The sequence below is a fragment of the Spinacia oleracea genome, chromosome 1 (genome assembly GCF_020520425.1).
Source record: "Spinacia oleracea cultivar Varoflay chromosome 1, BTI_SOV_V1, whole genome shotgun sequence".
Classification (NCBI taxonomy): domain Eukaryota; kingdom Viridiplantae; phylum Streptophyta; class Magnoliopsida; order Caryophyllales; family Amaranthaceae; genus Spinacia; species Spinacia oleracea.
Genome location: NC_079487.1, coordinates 91515524 through 91524988, shown reverse-complemented (window position 1 = coordinate 91524988; position 9465 = coordinate 91515524). Strand labels below are relative to the sequence as shown.

Below are 9465 nucleotides of genomic sequence, written 5' to 3'. Positions count from 1 at the left end.
TGAAGCACGAAGTCAGCAAAAGCTGAGTACGAACAAGCTAGAATAACATTCTATCCTAAAATGCTTCACTCGACAATTAAATAATCAACATGCAAAAGCCATAAAATAAACAAGTAAACATGGAGACAAGACTCGACACGAGACACGACTCTTGACTCACAGTTTAATAAAAAGTAGCTTCGAACGGGTAAAGTAAAGTATCCTCAAAAGGAAAGAGAGGGTGATGGGAGCCAACCATACACCAAAATAAGTCGGGCTACTACCGACAATTGGGCCATACCGACAGGAATTCCAATGCACAACAGCATAAAAGAAGAATGAAACAACGTCTTGTATCATTCTAGGAGTACAAGTTTTCCGGCAAGACTCCCCCCCATTGTTCATACTCAAGGTATATACGTTCAAGAGTTTTGAAGCTCTTTGGGTTGCACTTTACGTTAATTAGTATATTATGTTCAAGGCGACTCAAGACACAACATACAAACAATTGAACAATTAAACAATTCAACAATGACTCTTTAATATTTTACTTCTTTAGGACTTGTGATCAAACAAGACTCAAGTGAAATTACTCCCATTGTTCCTTCTCAAAAACACTGTTTGAGATAACCCGACATTTCCTATTAACAAGCGGGGTGTGCCCTTAGCACGAATTGTCCTTAATTCAATTCACATAGACTCTCTAACATATTCGACCCCTTTGGTAGAATATATATATTTCTCACTGGCAATATTCGACTGGCTCAATAATAATGCTAGACATCCTGTACTATAGCATAATAATAATAACTTGCGTGCGCACTATTCATACATGCAAACCAACTTGAACAACATGCTTGACATAATTCAACGATTATAAAAGTCCATAACATGATAGTTCAATAGAATCTATAAAGCATAATTCAATTCGTAACATGCTCGTTCATATAGATTCAACAATAATAATAACATGCTTGTTCTCAACATTAAACATGAATTCATAACAACATAATCATTCCCAATCATCAAACATGAATTCTTAACAACATGTAAGTTCACATGATTCGCATTCAATACACTTCACAAAGTCCTCAAGGGTTGGGTGGTCACCCTTGTCTTGTACGTACCTGGAATACCTAAGTACGGGGGCCACTGTGCGAATCACGACTCACTAGAAATCAACTCCTTTAAAACAAAATAAGAGAACTAAATTATTATCCATGTTCACTAAATTTCCAGAAACTATTTACGAAACTAAAACTCTTAATTTAGTTAGAAATCAATCATTAATTGGTAATTTAATAGTCTCAAATAGTCAACTCAAGTCCTAGCATAAAAACATTGACTTTTTCGCTTTAAAACCCTTAAAAACCAACTTTTTAAAGCTTATAATCAATCTGAAAATTTTGATTGATTCCCATAATTTAAATTTCCATTAAATTATGTAAATCAATTTCTTAATCAATTTGAAACCAAAACCCTAGCAATAGTTTAATCCGAAAACATGTTTTGACTTCAAAAATCCACACTTTATAACATATAAAATTTGAAAATCATAATTTAAATCATCAAAACCAATCTCTTTAATTAAAACACAATACTAACCCAATACGGTGTTCATAACCGTTTTAATTAATCTAAACAATCCAATAATTAAACTCAATCACAATAATTAAATCAATTTAAAACTGAAAATTAATATTTTTGAAAACATAATTTGATTGTCCCAATTCAACAACACACACGCACACAACAAGTAATTGTGTTGTGTGCGTGTGCGTCGAACAATCAACGCAACAACAACAACAACACACGCACGCACCGCAGCAGCAGTGCGCACGAGCACACGATGAGGGCGAGAGGGACAGGCGCTGGGCGCGCAACACAGCGACGAGCGGGCACAAGCTCGCGTGGCTGCTGGGCGGGACGACGCGCACGCAACACACAGCAGCAGCGAGGGCGCTGCGCTGCGGGGCGAGGCGACGAGAGAGAGGGAGCACTCGAGGGACAAGGCAGCAGCACACGGGGCGTTGCGGGCTGCGGGACGAGGCAACGATGCGTGAGGCTGGGCGAGCACACACGGCACGGCAGCGGCCTTGCGCTGCAAGCAAAGGGGACGGTCGAAGGGGTGTGTGGGTGTGCCGCAAGGAGAGGAAAAGAGGAGAGAGAGAGATTTCTGAATTTTTGATTTTGGGGGTTTGATATGAGGTCTATTTATAGGTTTTCTCTCTCTTGTGGGCTAGGTTAGGGTAATTTTGAGTTGGGCTTGCTTTCGGGCTTAGTTCATTAATTTCCTTGCAAGATTTGTTGGGTTTAATTAAAACAAAACGATCGGGCTTTAAGTTTATTAAATTCGTTTTTGAAATACAACCCAACAATTCCCGACTAAATAAATTCCTTGAATTTATTTAATAAAAATACGGTTTTCGAAATAATTAATATTTAAATTACTTAAAAATAAAAGCGCATTTAATTCTCATTAAATGAAATTAATTTGTAAAAATACAACGAAATGCTTTATAAATATAATAAAATATATTTATAATAATAGAAAAATACGAGGTATTACAAGTTGTCTATCAATGCAAGTTATGACATGACATATTCCGCGTCGACTATTAGGTTGAGTGCATGTCCTTTTAAAAACTCGATTGTTGTGAGTTTGGGAGAGTATCGTTCACATAAATTATTGGAATGAGAGCGATCGGGTACATCTTTTACACGCCACATAAATGAGTGAAGAGTGTAATAACTAGCCTTGAATTCCATATGAATTTGTGGTTTTCGCTGCGTGACGATTGTTAGGGAAGATTGATGGTCGAATGGATTTTATAAGTTGACATTGATGCATATTTGTTGGATTTTACCTTGAATCGTATCCATTGTTTTGCCTTGAATCGTATGCATTGTTTTGAAATTTGTTTGGAGTGAAGTTTTGATTTATGTATTCATCGATGATGTCTTTTCCCAGGGACAAGCAAAGGTTTAGCTTGGGGAGAATACATGTTGCTCTGATACCACTATAGAGGAATACAATTAAATACATATTAACGCAACGGAATGATCCCCAAACCCAGGAAGTATTTATAAAGTACAGATTAAGCAGACTTACGTTTGTAGCGTGTTTTCCATAGTACAACGAATCACGAACACGAACAAGAACTCCAAATGTTGTTCCTCTACTTGGTTCACCGACACGTTCATATCCGTCTTGAGATTCGTAGCTTAGACGTCACTCAAGATATTTTAGCTTTTAGGGAAGAACAGTTTGAACGGAGGCAAAGAGAGAATAGGGTTTCTCTTTTTGATTTAGGTTAAAACTGATGTACGTAAGTTAATTGTGTGTTGTGTGGAAAAACATAATGAGAGGTGAAGTGTTATAACCATAAAGGTTATAACATGACCGGCCAAGGCACAAGGCCTCAACCGGGCAACTTCATGCACAAGCCCACGAAGCAGCGCACACAAGGCAACGCAGCCGTGGGCCTTGGGCCTCGCTGCTGCTTGCTGCCAGTGCTGCTGTCCGCGCATGCCCAGCCGCAGCCTTGCGGGCCTTACTCTCGTGTTGGCGAGCTGCTCGCTCGTTAGGCCTTGTGCGCTTGCGCGCTTGGCTCGATGGGCCGACAACCTTGCCTTGCTCGTATCCGCGTCCAATGCCTTACGACTATTGTTTATCGTATAGTACTTGACGAATCACCGTCGTACGATAAGATTATTCGTATTGCCTAGCTTACGAATATTCGCGATACGATATACGATTCCGATCCAACGTCATATCGTATGTTTATGTTTTTCTGAACTAATTCCCGAAAAGCTATTAAATGAATTTCCGATTCATTTAATCCGATGATCTGTTAGTCTGTTACATGCCAATGGTGTGACCTTATAGGTTCAGTCAAGAGTAAGTTGTGAGCCTAATATAGATTAGAACTCACTGATCGGAAGCATTGCTCTAGCTAGCTGTTCCGATCACTTGATCTCATTGAATTAATTGTCCGTGATTAATCTGAACCTTGGTATTAGACTAATGCACCTTGGGTGAAGGACATATTTCCTTCAGGTGGAGGTGCGATGGATGGTGGCAGCGCCTGAGGAGACGGCGACGGTGAGGAGAGCGAACGCAAATGGAGGAGAGAGAATACGAAGTTCCTAAGAGGAAACTCGCGAGGAGAGAGAAAAGGCGGAACCGGAAGTCAAGGGCGAGAAAACAGGTGTTATTTTTTGTAATATTTACAATTATGCCATTACTGAAACGCGGTAGGAGTCGTTAGATCTGATCTTAGCTAATGCACCAGATCGCTTCTCATTTTAAGCTCCCTTCTCATTTGAGTGTATATATATATATATATATATATATATATATATATATATATATATATATATATATATATATATATATATATATATATATATATATATATAAAGGAGGCGTATTTGCTAAATTATTAGAACGTCACATATGAAATCTAATTGGTTTCGGCCAATGAAAAATAAGATTTCGAATTTATTTTTGAATTAAAAATTCGAGTGTCACGTAGATAATTAATTATGTGCCACATAGATATTTTAATTAATGAATTAATCTATTACTATATACTAAAAGAGACACCAGGAATGACATGTGCCATTTCCTGGTGCGATTTTTTCCCGCCAAAATGTTTTTTTTATTTTTTTACTTTAAAATAAATAAATTACATTACGTTTTTTTAGGAAACTAAGATAAAAATATATTTTAATTACCATAGATATGTACTGCATAATATATTATTGGAGAAAAGCTAAATCAATATTATTTTTTCCTTTATGATATAATTTTATTTATATATTATTATAACTTTTTAATCTAATAAGAAATATAAAAAATATTAATAAATTAAGTTCTAATGTTAGTCTACTATTAATAATATAATACATGGTAACTGATAAGTAAAAATGTTAATTAAAATAATAATACATGGCAAGTAGACGAACATATAAGTTTATTTATCAAGATTTTACTCAATTCAAAATATGTTGTATTTGACTAACTCGGTTATGCTCGGGTCTTTTCGAAAATTAGTCTTGAGGCATTCGGGTTTGGTTAACGTTGTTAGATCGTTCTACATACAAGTAAACGACTATAATTTTTAACTTTGTATAGTAATATGCAAATTTAGTTCATTTAAATATATTTTTACGCAATTTTGAATTTATACTTTTTCATATATCCTTTTTACTTTCATGCTTTCCTAATATCACAAGTCTTTTAGTTACTATTAAAATAATAAATTATTTTAGTAGAAGTCGTGCGTTGCACGGACCCTAAACTAGTTACTAATATATACAACTCCATCCAAATCAAACACTCTAATAATTAAAAAATAAATCTAAAATAAAATTCATCCAAAATCAAACACTAATCTAAAATAAAATTCAATTAAATCCAAAATAAAACACTAATATTAGAGAGTCACGTAGGAAATCAAATGATTTCGGCTAGTGAAAAATAAGATTTCAAAATTATTTTTTAATTAAAAAAGTCGATTTCCACGTATATTTTTTATTAATTAATTACTAATATTACACATATACAAATAACTAAAAATAAATCTAAAATGAAACAATTTAATAGAATCGGTGCATCACATAGGCTAAAATCTAGTAAATAACTAGTATAGTACCCGTACAGTTGCACGGTTTATAAAATTTAAATATTAAGCTCTCACTAATTTAAAATTATAAACAAAAAATGATGATATGAAACTCATACATTTAAGTTTATATAATTACATTATTATAAATAATTAATTTATATTGTAGATGTGAAAGTTTTACGCTTTAATATACTTGTCATAACACAAAATTTCACTTCATAAATTTTCATTAATATGTCCATTACGAAACTAATCATCATAATCTTTTAGTATACATGGAGTGTATGGGGGTATTATATAACTATTTGCATTACCATATCGTAGAACTCGAAATGATGTGGTTGCGTTAATTTAAATTTTTATTTAGTAATATGCAACTAATTTGTGTGTATTTAGTTTGTGTTTGACATCTTATTTGACAAATTGAGTTTCTAAAAATTATAGAATCGATAGAAGTAAAAACTAAAAATTCACTTATTCTTTATTTTGATAATTGCTAACTTTTATTAAAACGTACATTACCCCTTAAAATCTCAAACCCCACTTTATAACACTCTCTAGCTCCACTCGTCTAACTTTATAATACCTGTCACCCGTTTCTCCACCCACCTTATTATCTCGATTTATCATATTGTCTAGATTAATACATACCTTTAAGTTAGCAATAAAAGACACCTATTAGTTTTACAATTCTTCAAGTGCAATTCTCCAACCTTAAAATTATATTATCGGTTTTAGAAGTTGCATGATTATCAAAGTGGAACGAGATGATGTGCAACCTGCTCATGATCTGGCTAAACGGGCTGCAAAGGAAAGACTGCAATTCTTTTCATCATTTGGTGTTAGGCCAGATGGTTAATTAACTTGTTGTTTTAGTTTTGCATTTACTTCTATATCTTTATCCTATGTCAAAAAAAAAAAAAAAAAAAAAATTTATGTTATCAAAATCTTTAACATATATGACATATATACGTAAGAATATATAGATTTTAGGTATACGTAAGAATATATATGTCTATATTTAATTAATCTCAGTATATTTTCTTTTTAATGTACTTTAACATATAGTAAAGATTTTTTTTGTCCTTTTTTATTTACTAACGTATATATTTTATCTATCAAATCTGATTAAGCGTATTTCAATATTAACTAATTACATAGTTAAGTACTCCGTATATAAGCCTTTAGGGGAACACGATTCTTCGGATTCATGAATTTGTCTTATTTGGTATTAAATGCCATATTATATTAACCAATTATTATTACCCGTATATAAGCTATTTATGTAAATTTTTTAACCGTAATAAGCTATTGCATATATGGTCTATATTATATTATACTAGATTTAAAACCCGTGTGATGCACGGGTTAAATTCCATTTTATGAGATTTTTTCAAAAACGGGTCTTTATATATCTATTATAAAAATTCAAAATTTATATCTTATTATCTTTTACCGGGTCTTTATTTTATCTATTATAAAAATTCAAAGTTTATCTCTTATTATCTTTCACCGGGTCTTTATTTTATCTATTTTTATTTTTCTCTAATTATCTTTTAACGAGTTTTATTATCTTTTAAAAAATTTCAAAACTTATCTCTTAATATCTTTTACCAGTTCTTTATTTATCTATTTTTATTTTTCTCTTATTATCTTTTACCGAGTGTTATTTATCTTTATCTCTTATTATCTTTTACCAGGTTTTATTTATCTATTTTTATTTTTCTCTTATTATCTTTTAATGAGTTTTATTTATCTTTATCTCTTATTATTTTTTACCGTGTCTTTATTTATCTATTTTTATTTTTTAATAAATTTAAAATAATATTATTGTTTGATGACATGAAAATTCTACATGGCGCTCCAAATATTCTTACAAACTTTTATATAAGACGGTCTTACACAAAAGACCACCTTGGTGTCATATAAGTTAAGCAATAAAATCAATTAGTTAAGCACTATAACTAATTAGTTAAGCACCGAAACCAATTAGTTAAACAATGAAACTAATTAGTAAAACACTAGAACTAATTAGTTAAGCAAAGAAACCAATTAGTTAATCAATCAAAGTGGTCTTTCCGGTAAGACGGTCTTACACAAAAGTTACCGAAATATTCTAGATTGACAAGAGATTGCCCTTGAAATTATTATCTCAAAATCTATAACATATATAGACATAATTACGTAAGAAAATATACATTCTAGGTACTTAAGAATCTAAGTCTATATTTAACCAATCTCACATGAGTACAAGTTTTTAGGGGAACACAATTCTTCGGATTCATGAATTTGTCTTATTTGGTCTTAAATGCCATATTAACCAATTCTTATTACCCGTATATAAGCTATTTATGTCATTTTTTTAACCGTAATAAGCTATTGCATATATGGTCTATATTATATTATACTAGATTTAAAACCCGTGCATCGTTAAATTCCATTTTATGAGATTGTTTTCAAAAACGGGTCTTTATTTATCTATTATAAAAATTCAAAATTTAACTCTTATTATCTTTTACCGGGTCTTTATTTTATATATAATAAAAATTTAAAATTTATCTCTTATTATCTTTTACCGGGTCTTTATTTTATCTATTTTTATTGTTCTCTTATTATCTTTTAACGAGTTTTATTATCTTTTAAAAAATTTCAAAACTTATCTCTTATTATCTTTTACCAGTTCTTTATTTATCTATTTTTATTTTTCTCTTATTATCTTTTACCGAGTGTTATTTATCTTTATCTCTTATTATCTTTTACCAGGTTTTATTTATCTATTTTTTTTTCTCTTATTATCTTTTAATGAGTTTTATTTATCTTTATCTCTAATAATTTTTTACCGGGTCATTATTTATCTATTTTTATTTTTTAATAAATTTAAAATAATATTATTGTTTGATGACATGGAAATTCTGCGTGGCGCTCCGAATGCTCTAGATTGACAAGAGATTGCCCTTAAAATTATTATCTCAAAATCTATAACATATATAGACATAATTACGTAAGAAAATATACATTCTAGGTACTTAAGAATCTAAGTCTATATTTAACGAATCTCAGTATATTTTCTTTGATATGCACAAATCTTCAATATACAGTAAGGATATTTTTTCCCCTTTTTTATTTATCTGCGAGTTTATCAAATATTGTCCGTTTCAAACAAAGGTCAAAGAAACATCAAGAGGCAGTTGACCCACTTCAAATCTCACTGTAATTATCTATATTTTCTATAGCTACACTAAAAGAAATTATCCTAAAATTAAAAATGACACTTGTCACATTCATATTAAAAAAAATTCCACCCTTTTCCCTTCCCCTAAATAAATTAACTTAACTTAAATTATGTAATTATTTAAAGATAAAAAAAAAATTAATCAGATTTTATTGATTAAAATATATGGACATTTAAAGTTATCAACCGTTCAACAAGCGTCTGTAGTCCAACGGTTAGGATAATTGCCTTCCAAGCAATAGACCCGGGTTCGACTCCCGGCAGACGCAATTTTTTTTTGTGTTTTCCTGTTTGGCAACTATCAGTTAACTACGTGTATATTATGGTATATATACGAATTACTCCCTCCCTTCCTATTTAAGTGTCAACTTTGAGAAAATTCGCTGTAATTAATGAAAATGTGTAAGAAAATTAATGATTGGAATTGTTTTTTTTGGGGAAATGATAAAATAAATAATTGTTTATTGATAAAGTATAAATAAAAATAGATGTGCGGATGGAAAAGTGGGAAAAATTTAGAAAAAACAATCATGATTTATGAAAAAGTGGGAAAAGTGTAGTCCACAAATGGAAAGTAGACACTTATAAGGGAACACTATTTTTGAAAAGTGGACACTTAGG

General features: G+C 31.4%; 1 non-coding gene across 1 annotated transcript; it reads left to right on the top strand.

The window, feature by feature from the left end:
• The first annotated feature begins 9041 nt into the window (after positions 1 to 9041).
• On the top strand, positions 9042 to 9113 carry TRNAG-UCC (transfer RNA glycine (anticodon UCC)). The gene has a single exon. It is a non-coding gene; the product is annotated as a tRNA-Gly (tRNA).
• Positions 9114 to 9465: the final 352 nt, after the last annotated feature.